At 45.4% G+C, this 25,625-nt stretch overlaps 2 long non-coding RNA genes across 2 annotated transcripts in view; both read right to left on the bottom strand.

The window, feature by feature from the left end:
- Nucleotides 1-2,695: 2,695 nt before the first annotated feature.
- LOC140722315 (uncharacterized) lies at nucleotides 2,696-11,900 on the bottom strand. The gene is made up of 3 exons (XR_012097579.1): nucleotides 11,690-11,900; nucleotides 3,496-3,561; nucleotides 2,696-2,886 (listed from the first exon to the last, which is right to left on the bottom strand). It is a non-coding gene; the product is annotated as an uncharacterized lncRNA (long non-coding RNA).
- Nucleotides 11,901-13,204: 1,304 nt separating this feature from the next.
- Nucleotides 13,205-25,625, bottom strand: part of LOC140722316 (uncharacterized) — a 72,321-nt gene continuing 59,900 nt past the window's right edge. Inside the window, exon 3 of the long non-coding RNA XR_012097580.1 lies at nucleotides 13,205-13,335. This is a non-coding gene — a long non-coding RNA (uncharacterized lncRNA). The remainder of the gene's footprint in view (nucleotides 13,336-25,625) is intronic.

Below are 25,625 nucleotides of genomic sequence, written 5' to 3'. Positions count from 1 at the left end.
TTAAAGTGCAAATGTTCTGGACGCAGCAATATCTTCGTAAGTGTTCACTGTGCTCTTTCAATCTTATTTACAACTCTCCTGTATGTCGGTGACCACAACTGCAGACAATAGTCTGAATTGGGCTTCACTAACGTCTGGAACATCTTCAACACAAAATCTCATCTCCTGTACTCAATACATTGATTAATAAAGGCCAATGTGCTGAACGGTTTCTCTAGGACCCTATCTACACATGGCGACACATTCAACGATTTATGGACCGTATTGCAGATCGCTTTGTTCTACCACACTCTTCAGTGTCCTGACGTTCACCGTGTAAGGCTTACTGTGTTTAGTCCTGCCATAGTGTATCGCCTCACACTTGTCTGCATTAATTTCCACCTGCCATATTTTAGAGCATTTTGCCAGCTGTTGTATATCCCACTGGAGCCAAGATAGTCTTCCTCGCTGTCCACTACAATCCCAGACTTGGTGTCATTGGCATTTTGCTGACCCAGTTAACCACATTATCATCAGCTGCGTTGATATGGATGAAATAAAACAACAACAAACACAGCACAGTCTATAACACATCAATACGCCCAGGTCACAATCTGAGAGGCAGCTATCTACTGCCACTATCCGGTGTCTCCCACAATGCCTTACCTTCATACATTTTCCTGGTAAGTTCCTCAAAAAACTCGATAATTTGGTTAGGAATAACCTACCAGGCACGACGCCATGCCGACCGTAATTATTTAGTCAACTGATATCCAAATACTCCTACATCAGGTCCCTTGGAATACTTTCCAGTAACGTTTCCTCAGTTGATGTCAGAAATTGCGGCCTAGAATTTTGTGGTTTATGTTTAAAGTCTTAAAAATAGTCTTAAAAATTGGTTGTCCTCTCCTCCTCTGGTATCTCTCCAATTGCAAAGGATGTTTTAAATGTTTCTGCTCGGGCCCAAGCAATATCTGAGATGGCTGCCTGTGGCATCCGAAGGAGCACATTGTTAGGTCCTGGGTATTTATCCACCCTAGGATGCCTCAAGTTGGAAAAACCCTCTTCATCTGTAATCTGTACAGAACCCATGATGTTTCTGCCGCTTTGCCTCGCTTCCATAGAATCCGTGTACACAACTTCAGGAAAAACAAATGCATAATAGGTTCTTAAGATCTCCCCCATCTGTTTTGGCTGCACACATGGATTCTAATCTTCCAGTGTGGCAATTTTGGCCCTTGGCAATCCCATTGTTTTTAAAATATCTGTATAATTGCTGAAGATTCACCTTGTCTGCTAGTTATGCCTGCGTTTAGCCCTCCTGAATCCTTCCTCAAGTGTTATCTTTCAATTCCTATACTCCATAATCGCTTACCTGGCTATAACTGTGACGTACTTTCTTTTCGTTTTCTGAATCAAGGCCACAGTAACTTGTGAAAACCAAGATTTGTTTTGGTCCGGTCCGGAGTATGCATTCCAGGTCATGATCCGGTCCGCGGATACCAGACTCCGGGTCTTGCAGCCACCCCTCCTGTCACCCTTAAGCCAAATAAGATCATCTTGGCTTAAGGAGGCGCACCTGTTGCCTATCAGCTGGCAGGGACTCTGGTACCGAGTCTGGTTGGGTGGGTGGGTTTCCCTGCTCTAAACCTGCTTTGTCTTGTACAAGCTGGTTTGCCATGTTCCGAGGTGTTTCGTCCGATCGGCCCTGTTCGTTCCGGTCGTCCCGGCTTGGAGTTCCCACGGTCTCATCCTCAGGTTCTGTGAGTCAGCCTTGGAGTCACCCCGGACCAAGTTCCCTTCCGATCCCTTGCCTCCGTCGGGTAGCAGGCCGGTCTGCCGTTGCCCGGCAAGGGGACTCTGTCCCCTTCCTACCCCTCACCTCTGATGGGTTGTGCCCATTACCTGCCCAGGTGTCCTGCGTCTTGCCCCGGACACCGTGTTCCCGCCCGGGAGGCGGCCCTGCCCAGGAGTGATGCAGCCACCCAGGCTGCCCTCCTGCCTTGCCACGAGCTCTTTCTGAACCCCAGGATTACCTAGCATGCCCTGTCTCTTTCGCACGCCCTGATCTCCCCATCTGGTTCTATCCTTTAGTTATTCCTGTCCTGCCCCTAGTACTTCAGTGCCTGCGTCCTGCACTTGGGTCCACCCTCCTGTCCCCCCTGTGACAGTTTTTCTGCACTTGTTACCCTCCCCTCTTGTTCTGACAAGCACATAGAAGTTTTGTACTCTCAACATGTTGTTTTTGAAGTCCTTCCATGTACAGACAAAAAAAAATCACATTTGACGGCCTCCTACATATTTCTTTTTAACGCCTATCACGTACAATACATGCCAGCGTTACTTATCAAACTTTTAAACCCTTACTGACATCTCCTCAGCTACCGCTGCTGCAAAGAAAGCATTCCGAGTGTGCGCAAATTCCTACTGGAGCACGGACCCACTGATTCAGTAAACATCCCTGTAAAGCTCCTTCGTACCCTCTCCCAAAGACACATCTTTCTTATAGCCCTTAATTTACCCTTCACCCTTCCCTCCCTGGGGGAAGTGGGGCCAGGGTGGGTAGTCAGCAGGCTGCAGTTCTCCAGCTGCGTCTGACTCCCCGGGTGCTGAGGGATCAGCAGCTCCAGGGTTCAGAACCAATGACGGCGGAGCGGAGACAATTCGTCCCTACGGCCTGAGGAAGAATGACGTGGACGGGAATCTGCACGTGGCGGTGTAGGGTAATTAGAGGCTCAGATGTCAACAGTGAGCAATGATCTGTGACAGGGAGATTCTCTGGGAAACGGATGTAGCTGAAGGAGAGACGGGACTTCCGGGGGAAGGAGGAAAGGAAAAGTAACAGTCAGCGATCACATTACCTGATAATCCGCAGTGGTGCAGAGGACATCATATCCCAAGCAACGACTGGAAACAAAAACACAATGAGAGAATCAGAAGCTCAATAGACAATGCAAACAAACATCCCACACATTCCACAAAACAGTGGATTCTTTGATGTGTGCCATCAGAAGAGAAGGGCTCTCAGATCAAACCCGACAGTGTAACAAGGTACGACATTAAGAGAGCCGTGCGCTAAACATGGGGGATGCTATCTGGTGAGACGCTGGTTTGTAGAAGGACGCCGTGCTGGATAGGGGAGCGTGAATGTATTTTGTTAAAGGAGCTTGGTTCGTAGCTCTCATATTGTCTGTTGCAGAGTGTCTACAGTTACTGATGTGGCTCAGTACAAATGTTTAATCCAACTACTCAGTTGTGGTTCTTGCCTCGGTTTCCGTCGCAGGGAGAATCAGGATTTAAGCGATATGGATTGAAGAGACGAAGTTTATGAATGGAAACCGGGTAGGGGAGGGCGGCTGGTCCCGGAAAACTGATTGAAGGAGGGAGGCGAGGCAGGCAGTGCCTGGTCGGAGGGAGTGCAACACATGGAGGCAGCACTGGCAGGGATACAAGGAATCGGGATAGAGCGGCAGATGGTGAAACTGCGGCAGGAAAGGAATTTGACTCTCGTCTTACTCTTTGCTCAAGCCTTCCACGCTGGCCAGCGAGGCGACAAGCAGAAACACGGGCAGCATTGTTACCCTATGAGAAACAGAAACAGTCACTATCCAGTATTTGCCACGGCCATAAGGCCATTCACAGGGTTATACAGCAAACAGCCCATCGGCCTGTCGAGCCAGTTCTAGTACTCAACATCATTGTATTGCGAAATAATTCGTACTTTGGCTATAATCCCACAATTTTAACTGGCTCATCTCGGTACAGGGGATGGAGTGTCAGTGTATCTCTACCCAAGCACTATCCTTCCCACTGCACCGCAGCGGATTCTGGTTAGCATCCTCGACAGCAGGAGAGCCAGCCCTAGTTTATTCCGGTCACTTCACAATCCTGGTGAGCCTCTCACTCCACCTCTTAGATCTATATTGTGTGCTACTGAAGCCTCTGCTACATGGGATAACGTTCCCGCCGTGTGAACTATGCATGCCCTCCATAGGTTAGAACACCTCAGGTAGCCTTCTCCACTCCAGGAAAAGACAGTGTTTCTGTCAGAGAGATGGGGAAGGAGGGAGTGCGAGAGAATAGGCGGGAGAGGAAGAGTGATTGAGTGGAATTGGATGAACATGGTAAGGAAGATGTAAGAGCGGGTTGAGGGTAGGGCTGGTCGGACAGAAGGAGAGAGTTTGGTGTGGAGTGTAAAATAAGCTGTGCACTGTACCTCGGTCATGAGATAAACCAATTCAGTCAAATCTCAGCCGAGCAGAGATGTTTCATTTCTCAGGAGCCTTCCCACCTTCTCTGCTGCCCAGACCAACTTACGTTTCTCTCCCTCCTCAGTTCTAATGAAATGTACTTCATCTAATGTCTCTCCCCTTCCTCTCCTGACAGCTCCTGTCTGCCATAAGTATTTATTTATTGCAATTTACAATTTTTCACTCTCACGCTGTGCTGTTGGAACAGAAGAAGAAATTGCACCAAATATGTTATCGATGATACACTTCATTCTGATATTGATTGCCAATGTCATCCCTTGATGATGGAGCAGGTGTCTGATCCAAAACATCTGAGACAGGGAGAACATCCTCGCTGACTCCATCCTGCTGAGACTTTGCCCATTGGAGCGTGTCCATCTGTCTATCCATTTATCTATCGATCTATTGATCTACACATCTGTCGGTCGGTTTATCTGTCTATCTATCAATCTATCAATCTCCCTTTACTTATGTACTTATTGGGAATTTTCTGTCTTTGCACTGTATTGCAGCTACAAAAACACGTTTCACGTCACACAGTGAATGTCAGTGATAATAAATATGATCCCGAATTCTCAAACAAGACAAAACCTGCAGAAGCCGGAAATCAGTGCAACACACACAAAATGCTGGAGGAACTCTACAAAGCAGCAGCATCTATGGGGGGATAAAATGTTTGGTGCAAGAGACAGATTGCCATAGAAGAAAGAAAAAAAATTTGGGGAGGAGCACTAGAGGGAGGTGACAGGCGGGCAAGGATATTAGGTGAGAGGGGGAAAGGGGGATGGGAAATGGTGACAAGGGGAGGGGGCGTGGGGACATCGGTTTTGGTGCCGTCAGGTTGCACCTACTCAAACGGAATATAAGGTGTTGTTCCCCCAACCTAAACGTTGCCTCATCACGACAGCGGAGGAGGCCATGGATGGACATATCGGAATGGGAATGTGAATTGGAATTAAAATCAGTGGCCAGTGGGCGATCCCGTTTGTTCTGGTGGACGGAACGTAAATGCTTGGCGACGTTGTCTCCCAATCTACGTCGAGTCTGGTCAATATACTGGAGGCCTCACCGGGAGCGACAATGGTCTTCATTCTGAGACAGATGTCCATGGAAGAAAGAAAAAAAATGGGGTGTGGGGGGTGGGGGGAGGACTACAGAGAGAGGCGATTGGCGGGAAGCAGATAAGGTGAGGGGCGGGGGAAGGGGATGGGAAATGGTGAAAAGGAATTAAGCGTGCCCTCATCACGACAGTGATTGATGGACGTATCGGTACAGGAATTGGAACTGGAATTAAAATCGCTGGCCACTGGGAGATCCCGCTTGTTCTGGCGGACTGAGCGCAGGTCTTTTTCAAAGCCGTCTCTCAATCTACATCGAGCCTCGTTGATGTACACGAGGCCACACCGGGAGCACAGAACACAATAAAAGATCCCAACAGACTCACAAGTGAAGTGTGGCCTCATATGAAAAGACTGTTTACAGCTCTGAATGTTAGTGAGGGAGGTGTCGGGGCAGGTGTAGTACTTGTTCCGCTTACAAAGATAAGAGCCGGGAGGGAAATTCAGTGGGGAGGGACAAATGGACAAGGGAGTCACGTAGGGGCGATCCGTATGGAAAGGGGGGGGGCTAGAGGAACTATTCCTCGTTCAACCCTGCTACATGTAAACACTCCATCCCCTTCTCTCAATTCCTACGTCACCGCTGCATATGATCTCAGGTTGAGGCTTTTCATTCCAGTGGTCATCCATTTTAATTCCGCTTCCCATTCCCATTGCTGTATGTCCATTCATGGCCCGCTCCGCTGTCGTGATGAGGGCACACTTAGGATGAAGGAACAGCACTTTATATTCTGTACGGGTGGCCTCCAATCTGAAAAACTGAACATCGATTTTTCAAATTTCCAGTAATGCCCTCCAAACGGCCGTCCCTACTCCCCCCCCCACTTTCTATGTCCCATCTCCTTTTCCCTCTCTCACCATATCTCCTTGACCGCCCATCACCTCCCCCTGGTGCTCCTACAATTTTTTTTGTCTGTTTTAAATGGTCCTGTCTCTTTCACATTCCAAGCTAATTTCTTTATCTCCACTCCCTCCCCTCCAGGTTTCACCTAACACCTAGTGTTTCGCTCTCCCCACCCGGCGCCTTTTAAATCTACTCCTCAGCTGTTGTTTTATCTCCAGTCCTGCCGAAGTGTTTTCGGCCCGAATCTCGGACCGCACTTCTTTTTTTCACTGATGCTGTTTGGCCTGCTGAGATCCTCAAGCATGTTTTGTGATTCTCATTCTGGTTATCAATAGAGGAGAAACCAGTTTCCATCCCTCGGGAATTTTCACCAAAGCTGTCAAAAATACGACGGGTACATCAGCAAAATACAATGCGCGAAATTAGACGCGTCGACGTGCCCGGGGAGAAGTACAAGGTATAACTGGGTTAGCGACTGTTCCCCTATGGTGATCTTTATTCTCTGGGTATGGTACAACAGCTCCACTAACTGGGCATCACCAGCAACAGATCTCTTTTCATTTAATAATGACTATGTCTTCTACACCAAAGACGATGCCCTTATAGCTATCCACAGGGTTTTCCATTGCCACCTTCCCACACACTCACTCAGACGCTCCGTATCCCCTTTCATTATCCCACGCCCTGCCCTTCGCTCATACCGTCACTCTGGTGAGTGTGGTCAGAAACCTTGGTAATAGGACCTGTGACACCCCTCAGTTCATGGGCTGACGTCGCTGTGACCTGAGCACCACTGACCGTGATTTTCCTCTTCTCATAGACTGCGCACATGATAGAGATGCATGTAGACCCACTGTTCTTTGTGTGGTTATTAACCGAGTCCCAGGTATAATCTGGGATTCTGACTAATCTAGGATCAGGTAATGGGGGAGACGGTTCGAGCAGTGGTGTGCTCCGTATGCAGTATGTGGGAGGTCAGGGTCAACACAGTTGTCCCTGATGACCACACCTGCAATAGGTGCATCCAGCTGCAGCTCCTATCAGACCGAGTTAGGGAATTGGAGCAGGAGCTGGATGAACTACGGATCATTCGGGAGGCAGAGGCAGAGATAGATAAGAGTTATCAGGAGGCAGTCACACCGAAAAGACAGGAGGTAGGCAAATGGGTTACAGTCAAGAGAGGCAGGGGGAGCAGACAGAGAGAGAAGAGCACCCCTGTGGCCGTTCCCATCAAAAATAAGTATACCGTTTTGGATACTGTTAGTGGGGATGACCTACCAGGAACAAGCTGCAGTGGTCCTGTCTCTGGCACTGAGGTTGGACCCGCGACTAGAAAGGGGAGGAGGGAAGAGAAGAGAGTGGTATTGATAGGGGATTCTATCGTCAGGGGGGCGGATAGGAGATTTTGTGGGGAAGATCGGGAGTCTCGGATGGTATGTTGCTTCCCTGGTGCCGGGGTCCGGGACATCTCAGATCGGTTGCAGGTTATTCTCGAGAGGGAGGGCAAGAATCCAGATGCTGTGGTCCATGTAGGGACCAATGACGTGGGTAGGATGAGTGAGGGGGTCCTGTGTAGGGAGTTCAGGGAGTTGGGTGCGAAGCTGAAGAGCAGGACCTCCAGGGTAACAATCTCAGGATTGCTACCTGTGCCACGTGCGAGTGAGGCAAGGAACAGAAGGATTATAAAGACTAATACGTGGCTGAGAGGATGGTGCAGGAGGGAGGGCTTCAGGTTTGTAGATAATTGGGCTTTGTTCCAGGGAAGGTGGGATCTGTTCCGAAGGGACGGTTTACACCTGAACTGGAGCGGTACTAACATTCTTGCAGGGAAGTTTGCTAGAGCTTCTTGGGGGTTTTAAACTAAGTTTGCAGGGGGCGGGGATCCAGAATGTGAGACAGGATAGCGAGAGGAAGAATAAAGGACAGGTGGGGACTACACGGTTCCGGAATATTAAGTGTGTAGTAGAGGAAGGTGGGGCGGAACAAGTGATAAGGAGGACTCATGTACAGAGGGATGGTCTGACGGAACATGGAGTTAAATGTGTTGAACGAATAAGTAAATTTAGGAAGGATAACAAAATTCTAGGGGCGTATAGCTTGATGGGAGTTCGGGGAGCTGGGTTAAGCACAATAGGCAGCGATTCAAACAGAGAGAGGAGAAATGGGCTAAAAATTCTATATCTGAATGCACGAAGTGTCAGAAATAAGGCGGATGAACTTGAAGCTCAGGTACGAATGGGTAACTATGATGTTGTTGGGATAACGGAGACGTGGCTGCAGGGAGATCAGACCTAGGAAATGAATATACAAGGGTATACGTGCTATCGTAGGGACAGAAATGTGGGCAGAGGGGGTGGGGTGGCCCTGTTGGTGAGGAATGAGATTCAGTCCTTTGCAAGGGGGACATAGGGTCAGGAGAAGTAGAGTCTGTGTGGATAGAACTGAGGAACAGTAAGGGCAAAAGGACCCAAATGGGTCTTGTCTACAGGCCACCAAACAGTAGCATGAATATTGGGTGCAAGTTGAATAGGGAGTTAACATTAGCATGTGGCAAAGGTAATGTCGCGGTAGTTATGGGGGATTTCAACATGCAGGTGAACTGGGAGAATCAGGTTGGTGCTGGACCACAGGATAGGGAGTTTGTAGAGTGCCTACAGGATGCATTCTTGGAACAGCTTGTACCAGAGCCGACCAGGGACAAGACTATTCTGGAACTAGTGTTATGTAATGAACAGGATTTGATAAGCGATCTCGCAGTAAAGGAGCCATTAGGAGGTAGTGATCACAATATGATAAGCTTTTATCTGCAATTTGAGAGGGATAAGGGCAGCTCAGAGATGTCAGTGTTGCAGATGAACAGGGGAAACTATGGAGCCATGAGGGAGGAGCTGGCCGAAGTTGACTGGAAGGATAGCCTAGCAGAAAAGACAGTGGAACAGCAATGGCAGGTATTCTTGGGAATAATGCACAAGGTGCAAAATCAGTTCATCCCCCAGAGAAGGAAGGATTCAAAGGGGGAAAATGGGCCACAGTGCTTGACAAAGGAAGTCAGAGATTGCATAGCATTAAAAGAAAAGGAAATATGACAGAGCTAAGGTGAGTGGGAGGACAGATGATTGGGAAATTTTTAAGGAACAACAGATCTTAACTAAAAAGACAATACGGGGAGAAAAAATGAGGTACGAACGCAAGCTAGCCAGGAATATAAAGGAAGATAGCAAAAGCTTTTTTAGGTATGTAAAGAGAAAGAAGATAGTTAAGAACAATGTTGGGCCCTTGAAGAATGAATTGGGTGAAATTGTTATGGGAAACAGAGAAATGGCAGAAGAATTTAATGAGTACTTTAGATCTGTTTTCTCTAAGGAAGACACAAGCAATCTCCCAGATGTAAGAATGGGCCAATGACATAGGGTAGCAGAGGAAATGAAACAGATTGACATTAGGTAGGAAACGGTGATGAGAAGACTGATGGGACTGAAGGCTGACAAATCCCCAGGTCCAGATGGTCTGCACCCTAGGGTACTAAAGGAGGTGGCCCTGGAAATTGCGGATGCATTGGTAATCAATTTCCAATGTTCCTTAGATTCAGGATCAGTTCCTGAGGATTGGAGAATGGCTAATGTTATCCCACTTTTTAAGAAAGGAGGGAGGGAGGAAACAGGGAACTATCGACCTGTCAGCCTGACATCGGTGGTGAGAAAGATGCTAGAGTCCAATATTAAGGATGAAATAGTGGCATATCTAGATAGCAGTGATAGGATTGGGTCGATACAGCATGGATTTACCAAGGGTAAATCATGTTTGACTAATCTGTTGGAGTTTTTCGAGGATGTAACCAGGAAGTTAGACGGGGGAGATCCAGTGGATGTAGTGTACCTCGATTTCCAGAAGGCATTTGATAAGGTCCCACATAGAAGATTGGTGGGTAAAATCAAAGCTCAGGGCATCGGGGGGAAGGCATTGACATGGATAGAAAACTGGTTGGTAGACAGAAAGCAAAGGGTAGCGGTGAATGGGTGTTTCTCGGAATGGCCGGTGTTGACTAGTGGGGTGCCACAGGGCTCGGTATTGGGACCACAGCTGTTTACCATTTACGTTAACGATTTGGATGAAGGCATAGAAAATAACATCAGCAAATTTGCTGATGATATAAGCTGGGTGGCAGTGTGGCATGTGATGAGGATGTTAGGAGAATTCAGGGTGACTTGGATAGGCTGGGTGAGTGGGCAGATACTTGGCAGATGGCGTTTAATGCGAATAAGTGTGAGGTTATCCACTTTGGGAGTAAGAACAGGAAGGTAGATTATTATCTGAACGGTATAGAGTTGGGTAAGGGAGTAATACAAAGAGATCTCGGAGTCCTTGTTCATCAGTCACTGAAGGTGAATGAGCAAGTGCAGCAGGCAGTGCAGAAGGCTAATGGAATGTTGGCCTTTATTACAAAGGGAATTGAGTACAAGAGCAAAGAAATCCTCTTGCATTTGGACAGAGCCCTGGTGAGACCACACCTGGAGTATTGTGTACAGTTTTGGTCTCCAGGGTTAAGGAAGGACATCCTGGCTGTAGAGGAAGTGCAGCGTAGATTCACGAGGTTAATTCCTGTGATGTCTGGACTGTCTGACGCAGAGAGTTAGAGAGACTGGGCTTGTACACACTGGAATTAAGGAGATTGAGAGGGGATCTGATTGAAACATATAAGATTATTAAGGGATTGGACAAGATAGAGGCAGGAAATATGTTCCAGATACTGGGAGAGTCCAGTACCAGAGGGCATGGTTTGAGAATAAGGGGTAGGTCATTTAGGACAGAGTTAAGGAAAAACTTCTTCTCCCAGAGAGTTGTGGGGTTCTGGAATGCACTGCCTCGGAAGGTAGTAGAGGCCAATTCTCTGGATGCTTTCAAGAAGGAGCTAGATAGGTATCTTATGGAAAGGGGAATTAAGGGATATGGGGACAAGGCAGGAACCGGGTATTGATAGTAATTGATCAGCCATGATCTCAAAATTGCGGTGCAGGCTCGAAGGGCCAAATGGTCTACTTCTGCACCTATTGTCTACTGTCTATTGTCTATAATCTCACCAACGTCTCCGACACGCTGATTTGTCTGATACAGAGTCTCTTTGGATGGGATGAAGATGATATGGGAGGGTAAAGATCGAGGTGGATACATATATTCTAGTAGAAACGGGCGGCTGGGGGCCGGTTATTGCATAATGGGGACAGAGACGGAGGGACGAATGGCGGCGAGATAGACAGTGAGAGAGAGATAGAGAGAGAGATGAAATTGTAAGACGGATACTGGAGGAAGTGGGAAAAAAACTGAATATTAACAGAGATAGAGAGGTAGGAGACGGTGTGAGTTAGATGGAGTGGGATAGAGAGGGAGGGGAGAGATATGAAATTGAGAGAGAGAGAGGACAATACGTACATCATAATCCCTAGTCTTTATCATCCAGTGACTGTAGTTCCACTGCAGAGACTCTAAGTGCTATGGCTTACCTCAGAGCTGACTTGCTGTACTGGGTGTGCGTTTGTCCAGAGTCTCTAGATTCGGAGAAATGACACAGGCTGCTGCTATCCGGAACAGCCAATGCAGGAGAAGAAAAACAAATTGTGATTTTAAGTATCTTTCATCTCTGCCTATGGTGCTACAGTTCCTCAAACTGGGCATCACCACCAACATACCTCTTTTCATTTAATAATGACTCTGTCTTCTGTACGAAAGTAGATACCCTTATAATAATCCACAGGATTTTTATTGCCACCTTCCCACACACTCAGTCAGCCGCTCCATATCCCCTTTCATTATCCCACGCCCTGCCCTTCGCTCATACCGTCACTCTGGTGAGTGTGGTCAGAAACCTTGGTAATAGAACCTGTGACACCCCTCCGTTCATGGGCTGACGTCGCTGTGACCTGAGCACCACTGACCATGATTTCTCTCTTCTCATAGACTGCGCACATGACAGAGATGCATGTAGACCCAGTGTTCCTGGTGTAATTATTAACCGAGCCCCAGGTTTAACCTCACTAACATCTCCGGCACGCTGATTTGTCTGATACAGAGTCTCTTTGGATGGGATGAAGACGATATTGGAGGGTAAAGATCGAGGTGGATACATATATTCCAGTAGAAATGGAGGGCTGGGTGCGGGACAGAGACGGAGGGACGAATGGTGGAGAGAGACAGAAAGAAAGAGAGATGAAATTGTAAGACGGATGCTGGAGGAAGTAGGAGAGAAAGGAGCCGGAACAGAGATAGAGAGGTAGGAGACGGTGTGAGTAAGAGAGAGAAAGAGAGGACAGAGAGACATAGAGAGAGAGAGGGATGGAGAGAGAGAGGGGGTGAGAGAGAGAGAGAGAAAACACGATACGTACAGCATAATCACTTGTCTACTGCCAGACGCTAAGTGCTACGGCTTACCTCAGTGTCGACTTGCCGTATTGGGAGTGCGCTTGTCCAGAGCCTCTATATATGGAGGAATGTGACGTGCTGTTGCTATCCAGAACAGCCAATGCAGGAGAATAAAAAACAACTTGTGATTTTAAGTATTCCAACCGCAAGTATTGCATCATCGAATGGAGCTACATTGTGCAAACCGAAGCTCATTAATTAACTAGGACACCACATCAATATCACAAACATGAGCGGATCCAGACAGCAGCTGAACCCGCCACCTACTTTGCCTACTGTGAGGACAGTATGTGAGACCCCTCACAGTTTTTCACAAAGCTTCCAAATTAACCTGAATCACTTAAGCAAATGAGAGAAGGCATCAACATCGTTAGAGTCCCAGGTTGGTCGTCATTGCTTTTCCGCTGCACCTGTTCTGTTGTCCAGGTAATGACGCTCAGTGTCTGTTGTTGGAGTAGAGTCCAGGGTAGAAACTGTCCACCCACAGGTCGGATCCAGTGGCAGGAGTTGAGGAAACGACCTCAGATAAAAACCCTCCGTGCAGCAATGCCGACTGCGAAACTGTGCGCTCATGTAGACTCACGGTGAAAAATGACCCCGGCACGTTCGACCGCACAAGAGACGGTGGCGCAGGTTCTCCATGCGTTTCAAATTAAACCAAAGCATTTTTCCGGGCGACACTCAATGCTGATTAGGGTTTGGACTGTCTGCGAACACGCTCTGTAATTGACTGAATCAGATAAGCATAGGGTTTCAGATCAGAAACAACCAAGCGATTTTACCTTAACACACCTTCCTGGACGATTTGAAATTAAATGCTACATCACCAATAAAGCTGAAGAAATTAATACAATAGCAGATCCCTTTTCGAAAATTAGGAACATATGCGTGAGTGCGTGCAATGCGCTGCCGGCAATGGTGTTGGATACGGATACGGTAGGGTCTATTAAGATATTTGGGTAGGTTCATGGATCTTAGGAAAATAGAGGGCTATAGGTAAGCCTAGTAATTTCTCAGGTAGGGACATATTCAGCATAACTTTGTTGACCGCAGGGCCTGTATTGTGCTGTAAGTTTTCTATGTTTCTATGTTACTCTGGACAAGGTAAGTACAGAACATTAAACAGCGAGAAAGAAGTAACAGAGTTAGTCGAATTTAAAACCGATTAGTATGATACCATACAACAGATAGATCACAATGAAATATATAGGTATCTAGGTGTCAAAGCAAAAAAATCCGACTGCTACAGAGTCAAACATTTCCACAGAATTTACTTCAGGCTTAAGAAAATCTGGCAAACAAAGCTCAATAGTAAACATAAAACAATTGCAATAAACACTTCCGGTATATTCGAAATAACGTCTTCGCTTGGCAACAAATTTCGGCTCGATATCAATCTGGAAAAATTACAAAGAAAAATAAGACCTCAAAGGAGGAAATTTTAGAAAGAAAAATGTACACTCCAGCACACTTAGATTAACATTACCGAGGACAGAAGGGGAAGAATAATAACAGACATTAAACAATAACATGAAACCCCGCTAGTTTCCCTGGCTGTGTAAGTCTAGTTTAATATACACTCCGGTCTGGCCTAACCCGTGATACTGAGAGAGCTCTCCCACCCGATACACCGTTTTGTGTGGATGCTGTGTAGTTTGCTGCCCCGTTACAAAGTCAGTGCCAAGAAATAATAGACAGCACGCGGCATAAGATAGAAGGAATTATATTCAGGAATCTTAACTAAAGGTTTAGAAAAGAAAATAAGGATTAAAAAAAACAAAAGTGCCAATTATAATTAAACTTAACTCTTCCAAGTGACATATTGACCAATCCTCTGTCAACTGTGAAGCCCTTGCTCCATCTAATCATGATTACCGTAACAAAAGATCCAGTTCACTTTCGAAAACACCCGTTATCGCGAACCATAATCCAAATTCAGCTGCTACAGAAAGACCATTACATTAGCAGTGGAACCTCTTCCAGGGTGTTAAATACTAAACAGTCAGATAACACTTCTAATAATATAGTTTCATCAAAAAAAAAACGGAATTTATACCTGATGTGCACATATACATTCTGAAAAGAAGTACCCGCCATTATACCTAAAGGAAAGAACAACTCAGAAAGCTTATGACATAGTCACTACAGGAGAAGAAGTTAACAAATGGGGCAAATGACCCTCCGTGGAACACTAGTCCATCATCTGAGCAGACTAGATGTCTACAATGAAGCTTCCAAAGCCTGGCTCACATCGGGAGACCTCATCCCAGAAACAGAGGGGCCCCTTGTGGCATTACAGGGCACCTGGTGAATACAAAAATATCAAAAATACAGAATAAACGAAAAAGAAATATGTCAGAAATTGGTGAGTGTCAAGGACAATGCGTGTCAAGTTGCCATTGGAAGAGAGAAGGTTCTTTAGATATCGAAGTCTGAAGTTTTAAAAGTCTCCTGGACAAGATATTATACTCCCCAGGGTCCTAATATGTGGAGCACGTGATTGTGGAAGCAACGATAGTGATCTTTCAAGTGTCAATTGAATCTGGCATGGATCCGGGAAAATGGAAAATTGCAAACGTCACTCAAACTGTCAGGATGGGAGAGAGCCAGAAGAAAGGACAGGACAATTAGGCTGATTTCAGTGTCAAGGAAGATGCTTAAATCGAATATTACAGTTAACATATTTTCTGACATGTGTCAGCAAGTTTTCCTCGGGGGAAGGTTTTGCTTGACAAAGCTTTTGGAATTCCTTCAGAGGTTATCAAGCAGAATAGATAATGTGGAATCGGTAGCTGTTCTGTTCTTGGATTCTTAGAAGACCTCTGATAAGGCATCAGACATGAGGCTGCTAAAAACGTCAAGATCCACGGTATTACATGATAGATGCTAGCATTGAAAAAGCAATGACTGTTTAGCAGGTAGGAAAGAGTGAGAATAAAGAGAGCCTTTTCCGGTAGGCTGTCGGTGACTAGTGGTATTCCACAGTGGTCTGCGTTGGGATTGCTTACGTTATACGTAAGAACGTTTTGGATACTGTTGGTCGGGACGACCTACCAGGGACAAGTTGCAGTGGTTGCATCTCTGGCACCGAGACAAGACCCTCGGCTCAGAAAGGAAGGAGGGAAAAGAGGAGAGCAGTCGTGATTGGGGATTCGATAGTTAGGGGGACAGATGAGAGGTTCTGTGGAAGAGATCGAGAATCCCGGATGGTCTGTTGCCTCCCAGGTGCCAGGGCCCACGATATTTCGAATCGAGTTCTCAGTATTGTCAAGAGGGAGGGTGAGCAGCCGGATGTCGTGGTCTATGTAGGGACCAATGACGTGGATAGGAAGAAGGAGGAGGTCCTACAAAGAAGATTTAGGGAGTTAGGTTCACAGTTGAAGGGCAGGACCTGCTACATGCTAGTAAGGCCAGAAATAGGAAGATAATGCAGCTAAATACGTGGCTAAGGAGTTGGTGCAGGAGGGAGGGCTTCATGTTTCTGGACAATTGGGCTTTGTTCCAGGGAATGTGAGACCTGTTCCGATGGACGGGTTGCAGCTGAACTGGAGGGGGACTAACATCCTTGTGGGAAGGATTGCTAGTGAATCCCCGGGGGGTTTAATCTAGATATGCAGGGGGAGGGGAACCAGAATATTAGAGCAGATAGTGAGGTGGAGCAGGATAAAGGTCATGCGAGATCTGCAAGTATAGTGCATGGAGTAAAGCCAGCTCTGACATATAAAGAGGCTTTGAAGAAAGAGAAGCAGAATAAAACGTGTAAATGTAGTAAGGTAGAAGAGGGGAAAGTGGCTTACTTCAATGCAAGAAGCATCAGGAACAAAGGTGATGAACTGAGAGCTTGGATACATACATGGAATTATGATGTAGTGGCCATTACAGAGATTTGGCTGGCACCAGGGCAGGAAGGGATTATCAATATTCCTGGATTTCAGTGCTTTAAAAGGGATGGGGGGGAGGGAGGGATGAAGGGTGGCATTACAGGTCAGGGATACTATTACAGCTACAGAGAGGGTGGGTAATGTAGCAGGATCATCTTCTCTGTCAGTATCAGTAGAAGTCAGGAACAGGAAGGGAGCAGTTACTCTACTGGGAGTATCCAATGGACCCCCTGGGAGCAGCAAAGATACGGACGAGCAGATTGGGATTTTGGGAAGGTGCAAAAATAACAGGGTTGTTATCACGGGTGACTTTAACTTCCCTAATATTGACTGGCACCTGATTAGTTCCAATAGTTCATAAAACATAGAACAATACAACACAGTACAGGAAATTCGGCCTACAATGTTGTGCCGACCCTTAAACCCTGCCTCCCATATAACGCCCCACCTTAAATTCCTCCATATACTTGTCTAGTAGTCTCCTAAATTTCACTACTGAATCCGCCTCCAACACTGACTCAGGCAGTGCATTCCACGCACCAACCACTCTCTGAGTAAAAAGCTATCCTCTCATATCCTCTTTGAACTTCCCTCCCTTTACCTTAAAGCCATGTTCTCTTGTACAGAGCAGTGGTACCCTGGGGAAGAGGCGCTGGTTGTCCACTATATCTATTCCTCTTAATATCTTGTATATCTCTATCATGTCTCCTCTCATCCTCCATCTCTCCAGAGAGTAAAGCCCAGTCTCCCCTAATCTCTGATCATAATGCATACTCTCTAAACCAGGCACCATCCTAGTAAATCTCCTCTGTACCCTTTCCAATGCATCTACATCCTTCCTATAGTGAGGCGACCAGAACTGGACACAGTACTCCAAGTGTGGCCTAACCAGAGTTTTATATAGCTGCATCATTACATCGCGACTCTTAAACTCTATCCCTCGACTTATGAAACCTAATACTCCATAAGCTTTCTTAACTACCCTGAACTGAACTGGAAGGGGACTACAATCTTGCGGGAAGTTTTGCTACTGCTGCTCCGTGGTGTTTAAAATAGATTTGCAGGGAGAAGTGAAACAGAGTGTTAGAGCAGATAGTGAGGTGGAGGAGGATAAATGTCATGCGAGAGCTGCAAATATAGTGCTTGGAGTAAAGCCAGATCTAGCTTACGAAGAGGCTTTGAGGAAAGAGAAACAGAATAAAGGGTGTAAAGGTAATAAGGTAGAAGGGCTAAAGTGCATGTACTTCATTGCAAGAAGCAACAGGAACAAAGGTGATCAACAGAGAGCTTGGATACATACATGGAATTATGATGAGGTGGCCATTACAGAGACTTGGCTGGCACCAGGGCAGGAATGGATTCTCAATATTCCTGGATTTCAATGTTTTAAAAGAGATAGAGAAGGGGAAATGGAAAGGAGGGGTGGGCATTACTGGTCAGGGATGCCATTACAGTTACAGAAATGGTGGGTAATGAAGCAGGATCCTCTTTTGAGTCAATATGGGTAGAGGTCAGGAACAGGAAAGTAGCAGTTCCGCTATTTGGAGTATTCTATAGATCTCCTGATAGCAGCAGAGATACCGAGGAGCAGATTGGGAGCCAGATTTTGGAAAGGTGTAAAAATAACAGGGTTGCTACCATGTGTGACTGTAACTTCCCTAATATTGATTGGCAACTGATTAGTTCCAGTGGTTTAGATGGGGCAGAGATTGTTAAGTGCGTCCTGGACGGATTTCTGTCACAGTATGTTGACATTCCTACTAGGGGTAATGCCATAGTAGATCTAGTATTAGGTAACGAAACGGGTCAAGTCACAAATCTCTGTGTGTGAACATCTGGGGGACAGTGACCACCGCTCCCTGGCCTTTAGCATTATCATGGAAAAGGATAGAATCAGAGAGGACAGGAAGATTTTTAATTTGGGAAGGGCAAATTATGAGGCTATAAGTCTAGAAATTGCGGGTGTGAATTGGGAAGATGTTTTTGCAGGGAAATGTACTATGGACATGTGGTTGATGTTTAAGGATCTCTTGCAGGATGTTAGGGATAAATTTGTCCCGGTGAGGAAGATAAAGAATGGTAGTGTGAAGGAGCCATGGGTGACAAGTGAGGTGGAGAATCTGGTCAGATGGAAGAAGGCAGCATACGTGAGGTTTAGGAAGCAAGGATCAGATGGGTTTATTCAGGAAATAGGGTAGCAAGAAAGGAGGTTAGGAAGGGGCTGAGGAGAGCAAGAAAGGGGCATCAGAAGGACTTAGCAAGTTTCGTAAAGAAAAACCACAAGGTATACTTCAATTATGTGAAGAAGAAAAGGTTGACAGGAGTGAAGATAAGGCCGGTTAGGGATAAAGGTGGGAAGATGTGCCTGGAGGCTGTGGAAGTGAGCGAGGTCCTCAATTAATACTTCTCTTCGGTACTCACCAATAAGAGGGAACTTGATGACGGTGAGGGCAATATGAGTGAAGTTGATGTTCTGGAGCATATTGATATTATGGCAGAAGAGGGGTTGGAGTTGTTAAAATACATTAGGACGGATCAGTCCCCGAGGCCTGATGGAATATTCCGCAAGCTGCTCCACGAGGCGAGGGAAGAGAATGCTGAGCCTCTGGCTAGAATCTTTATATCCTCGTTGTCCACGGGAATGGTACCGGAGGATTGGAGGGAGGCGAATGTTGTCCCCTTGTTCAGAAAAAGGTGGTAGGCATAGTCCGGGTAATTATAGACCATTGAGCCTTACGCCTGTGGTGGGAAAGCTGTTGGAAAGAAAATTTAGAATAGAATTTATGGGCATTTAGAGAATCATGGACTGATCAGGGACAGTCCACATGGTTTTGTGAAGGGCAGATCGTGCCTAAGAAGCCTGATAGAGTTCTTTGAGGAGGTGACCAGGCATAAAGATAAGCGAAGTGCAGTGGATCTGATCTACAGGGATTTTAGTAAAGCATTTGACAAGGTACCACACGGTAGGCTTATTCAGAAAGTCTGAAGGCATGGGATCCAGGGAAGTTTGGCCAGATGGATTCAGAATTGGCTTGCCTGCAGAAAGCAGAGGGTCGTGGTGGAGGGGGTACATTCAGATTGGAGGGTTGTGACTAGTGGTGACCCACAAGGATCGGTTCTGGGATTTTTATTAATGACCTGGAAGTGGGTGTAGAAGGGTGGGTTGGCAAGTTTGCAGACGACACAAAGGTTGCTGGTGTTGTAGATCGCATTGAGAATTGTCGAAGATTACAGAGAGACATTGATAGGATGCAGAATTGGGCTGCAAAGTGGCATATGGAGTTCAGACCAGTGAAGTATGAGGTGGTACACTTTGGAAGGACAAACTCCAAGACAGAGTACAAAGTAAATGGCAGGGTACTTGGGAGTGTGGATGAGCAGAGGGATACGGGGGTACAAGTCCTCAGATACCTGAAAGTTGCCTCACAGGTAGATAGTGTCGTTACAAAAGCTTATGAAGTGTTAGCTTTCATAAATCGAGGGATAGAGTTTAAGAGTCGCTGGGGAATGATGCACTCTATAAAATTCTGGTTACGCCACACTTGCTGTACTGTGTCCATTTCTGATCGCCTCACTGTAGGAAGGATGTGGAAGCTTTGGAAAGAGTACAGAGGAGATTTACCAGGATGCTGCCTGGTTTAGAGTATGCATTATGATCAGAGATTAAGGGAGCTAGGGCTTTAATCTCTTGAGAGAAGGAGGATGAGAGGAGACATGATAGAGGTATACACGATATTAAGAGGAATAGATAGAGTGGACAGCCAGCGCCTCTTCCCCAGGGTACCACTGCAAAATACAAGAGGACATGGTTTTAAGGTAAGGGGAGGAAAGTTCAAGGGGGATATTAGAGGAAGATGTTTCACTCAGAGAGTGGTTCTTGCGTGGAATGCACAGCCTGAGTCAGTGGTGGAGTCAGATACACTAGTGAATGTTAAGAGACTACTAGACAGACATATGGAGGAATTTAAGGTGGAGGGTTACATTGGAGGCAGGGTTTAAGGGTTGGCTCAGCATTGTGGGCCGAATTGCCTGTAATGTGCTGTGTTGTTCTCGTTCTATATTCTATGTTCTAGCATTCTGCGAAGTGGAATAGATGGCTTTGGGGCAAAACCTTCAGATGATGCGAAAATAGGTAAAGGGGAAGATAGTTTTGAAAATGCAGACAGGCTCCACAATGATTTAGATGGATTGGGAGAATGGGCAAAGAGGTAGGGAATTGAATGCAGTGTCTTCTCCTGTATGATTAAATAAAAGCACGGAATATTTTAGAATTCCTTAAACGTTTATTGGCCGGTTGAGTCGCTGCTGCGAAATGCCAATGCGATATTACCATTCATTTCAAGAGGAATAGAATATAAAAGCAAGAATGAATGAAACATAAGAAAACTCTGGGCAGGCTGTTTTTGGCGTACTGTGACCCGTTTTGGTCTCACTAAGAAGGGATGTGCTAGAAGGTGAGTGCGGTATCATTTGTAAAGGAGGGGAATTATATTTAATTAATTAATTTTGAAGGATTAAAATGCAGGAAGAGCTCAGAAAATCAGGCAGCAACTGTGGAAAAGAGTGCAATATGTATTTAGGGCCGCAGAGAGAAGGCAGCTCTGATCTGGAATGGAGGCCCCATTCTTGGAGCAGATGCGGATGAGATGAAGGAAAGGAGAAAAGGGAATGGTATTTTTAAAGGAAACTGCAAGGGAAGAGATATGGACCAGGTAACAGTTGGAGCCGGTATGTTTCTAATGAACAGGGTCGACAATTTATCTCCAGTGATGAAGACAGAGAGACTGAGCAAGGGAAGGGAGTTGTTAAAATGGACCAATTGTGGTTAAGGTCAGTGTGGACGTTGGTGGCAAATGTGATGAAATTCACGGCCTCAGAGCAGGTGCATGAAAAGCATCAATGCTGTCATCAGTGTTCTGGAGGACAAGATGGGGAACATTTCTGGGGAAAGTTTGGCACAGGGACGAAGCCCATAGACAGCCTTCGTGCCTGGATAAAGTAGAAGGAGCCGAAAGAAAAATATTGAGGGTGAGGCTGAATTCTGCCAGACAGAGGAAAGTGGTGGCGGATCAGGGTAGAGGCGTATTGAGAGTGGTTATTCACGCTGAAAATGAGGCAATCGTGGTCAGGAAATTGATCATTAGAGAGGAGATCACGAGCATGATAAGCTTCACCAATGTAGCTGGGAAGAGACTGAATCTGGGAAGACAGAATCAGTTTGAGGTACAAGCATTGGAGTACAGTGGGTCAGGAACAGGCAGCAAATGGGCCTACCCGGAACAGTCGCGATTATGGATCTTGGGTATTGGGGCAAAATAAACAGATCTGGGCGAAGGATCTGTGAGTTTGGTGACAGTGGATGGGAGTTCTGCAGAACTGATGAGGTCACTAACAGTGTCTTAAACAGTTTTGCGACGCTGCGGAGCTGGGCTTTCTTTATGTGGTAGGGATAAGGAGGTGTTGGACTCCACAAATTCAGTCCGAAACATTACAACAGCACAATCTTTGTCTGGGGTTTTTTTGGTAAGTTTGGGATAGGCGCAGAGAGAGCGGAGTTTAGAGTGGGTAAGACATGAGGAGAAGTGAGGCGTGGTAGTGTACCTGACTGATGTATCGTTGGGAATTAGGGATTAAAAGATCCAAAGCAGGGCAGCGAAACAATGCGATCTGTGGAAGGAGTTTTGCAGAAGGGAGAAGTAGAAATCTGTGCGTCGGCTAGAAAGAGCAACACCTTGTATTTATTACTGTTAACACTGACTTAGACAATTTGGACTTTGTGTGTTAAAATAGTATGACTCTCCCTTCTCAGGCTCAAATTGCACAATCAAATAAATACGAAAAACAAAGTTTGTTAGCAGCATTCTGCGGGAAGATTTTACTTCAGAAACTAGCAATATTGCACAGTCGACTTTTATAGCAGACGCACTTGGTTCTCGGACCGAGGTGTTGACTGCAGGAAGGGTCGCATCATGTTTAATAAGTTATTGTGTTTTTTTTAAATCCAAAAAAGTGAGCCAGGAAACTCAAAATAATCGAAAAAATTAAATATGTGGGCAAACTAGCCAATGACATGAAGTAGGATGCTAAAAGTCTGTTTTTCAGTTACGTAAAGAGTAAAAGGGAGGTGAGAGCTGAAAATAGACCACTGGAAGTATTGCTGGTGAAGTAGTAATAGGGGGCAAAGAAATGGCATATGAGCCGAATGAGAACTTTGCATTAGACCTTACTGTGGAAGACATTACCACTGTGGCTAAGGACCATGCGTGCCAGGGAGAACGAGTGAGAGCCTTTGCTATTACAAACGAAAAAGTGCCAGGGAAACGAAAAGGCATACATTGTACAACAAGAAGCTCTTAAAGATGTTGCCGAAGAGATAGCAGATGCATTTGTTATGATCTTTCAAGAATCACTCGATTCTGATATGGGTTCGGAGGACAGTAAAATTTCAAATGTCACTGCACACTTTAAGAAGGGAGGAAGACAAATAAAGAAAAACATTTTAAGACTGATAGACTAATCTCAGTAGCTTTGAACATTTTGGTGTCCAGTAATAACAATTATGTTTCTGGTAATTGGAGAAGAATGATAAAGCTGTCAAAAACAGCATGACCTCTGTCAACGGACATCGTGCCTGACAAATCTGTAACAGTTCCTTAAGGACGTAACAAGTAGTATGGAGAAAAGGAAAGGCAGTGGATGTCCTTTACTTGGATTTTCGAAAGGCAGTTGATATGGTGCTACTCATGATGCTTCATAACAAGATAAAATCACATGGCATTACAGAAAAGATACTGACGTGGTTGGAGGGATAGTAGAATAGCAGGAGTCAGCAAGTGGAATAAAGGAGGCATTTTCTGGTTGGCTGCCAGTAACTGGCAATCTTCCTCAGGGGCCTGTATTTAGAATGCTACCTCCCATATTGCTTGTCAATGATTGAGGTAATGGAATTGATAGCTTTCTTGCAACGTTCAGAGATGTTCTGAAGATAGTTGGATGGGTCGGTAGTGCCGAGGAAGCAATACGATTGAGGAAGGAAATTTGAGCATCAGGGTATATGGTGAGAGGGCAGGTGTATGGGGTTGAATCGATCCGGGATCAGCCATTACAAAATGATAGACGGGATCATTGGTTTGAATGGATTAATTCTACTCCTTTGTCTAATGGCTTCATGGTCTAAGGACTTATACAAATTGGCAGAATGGTCGAAAAAAATAGCAGATGGGATACAGTTTTCAGAAAGGAATGAAAATGCATTTTGGCAAAAGGAACAAACGTGCAGAATGTTATCTAAGACAATTCAAACATGAGAGGAGCAGAGGGCCTGAAGAGACGACTTGCTAGACTCCGTGAAGGTTGATTTACAGATTGAGCTTGTCATAAAGAAGGAAATTGCAATGTTTTGATTCATTTCAAAGTGGAATTTAATATAAAAACAACAAGATGTTGCTGAGGTTTTATAAGATAATCTTCTGCTCTTGGAAATATTGCCAATAAGGTTGACCTTTTAAGTTCTTCCAGTATTTTAATCCTTCAAAGATATGTTTTCCCTTCCTCTGCGATTGATGCTGCACTGCCCTTGTCTGATGATAGCACATCCGTTCATAGTGGGACCAAAACGGCTCACTGTACTGCATGAGCGGCTTCCCCAGCGCTCGATAAAGCTTCGTTCAAAATTATGCCTTGCTTTTATATTCTATTCCTTCTGAAATAAAGGTTCCACTGCTAATGTAATGGCCATTCTGTAGAAGCTGGGTATGGGATATGGTTAGAGATAACAGGTGTTTTGGAATGTGATCCTTTTCAGTTCTTACTGTTCTTTGTAAGTTTTCGAGAATGATTTCGGCCGAAATATGTTGCTAAAACAAAGACGTTAACACGAATATCACGGAAGCGTTCTTTGCAGTTGTTGTAAGTTTACTATTGAACTTTGTTTGGCAGATTTTCGAAAGCCTGAAGTAAATTATACGGAACGCTTTTTTCATTTGTCGGAATATGATCCATTTTGCTTGTTGTAGACACCTAAATACCTATTGTATATATTTCATGTTCATCCATCTGTTGTATCATCTCATGGTACTCATTTTTGAATTCAACTAACTCTACTACATCTTCCCCTCTGCTTAATGTTCTGTGGTTATCTAGTCCAATCTATATGTCAGATTTTTTTTCGAAAAAAGTTCTACTATTTGCATTCATTGCTTTAGCTTTAAAGGTGAACTAGCATTTATTTTCAAATCATCAGGAAGGTGTTTTAAGATGTAATTGGTTTGGTTGCTTCTGAACTGAATCCCTATATTCCTCTGTTTCGGTTGAATTAGGGAGCGGGTTTGAAGACTGTCAAAACCCCAGTAGTCTGAGAGTGTCGCTGGGAATTGCATGGGTAACCTGCACTGCCGTCTTAGGGGGCGGAATAAGGTGCTGGGACCATCTCTTCCAGTCACTCTACATGAGCGCACAGTTCTGCAGTATGGGTTGCTATACGAAGTGATTTAACCTGAGGTCGGTGCCCAGAACTGCTGCCACTGGATTTGACCCATGATTTTACTGTTGTATTCCAGACTCACCCTGCTCGGATTATAGACAATGACGGTCAGTAGCTCGACAACAGAATAAGTGCAGTTCTGTGTAACGTCCAAAATGTGATGATGATCAAACTAGGATTCTAACTACACAGATGTCTTCATCCATTTGCATAAGTGGCTGAGGTTCATTTGGAAGCATTGTGGAGAACGGTGGGGTGTCTCACATACTGTCCTCCTCGTAGGCAAAGTAGGTCAGCTGCTGTCTGGATCCACTCATGTTTGTGACATTGCGGCGGTGTCCTAGTTAATCAATGAACATCTGTTTGCACAAAGTAGCTCCATACGATCATAAGAACATTAAAAAAATAAGAAATAGGAGCAGGAGTAGGCAATCCGGCCCATCCAACCTGTCTCGCTATTCAATAAGTTTATGGACGATCTGTCTGTAAACTCAGCTCCATCAACCTGCCTCTTCCCCATAACCCTTAATTGTCTTACAATGTAAAAAAAAAACTATCTAACTGTTTCTTAAATATAGTTAGTGAAGATGCCTCAACTGCTTCCCTGGGCAGAGAATTCCACAGATTCTCCTCATGTCCGTGCTAAATCTTCTCCCC

The sequence above is a fragment of the Hemitrygon akajei genome, unplaced genomic scaffold, assembly GCF_048418815.1.
Source record: "Hemitrygon akajei unplaced genomic scaffold, sHemAka1.3 Scf000074, whole genome shotgun sequence".
NCBI classification, from domain to species: domain Eukaryota; kingdom Metazoa; phylum Chordata; class Chondrichthyes; order Myliobatiformes; family Dasyatidae; genus Hemitrygon; species Hemitrygon akajei.
Note: the sequence above shows the minus strand (reverse complement) of the source record. Positions and strands in the feature narration are given on the sequence as shown.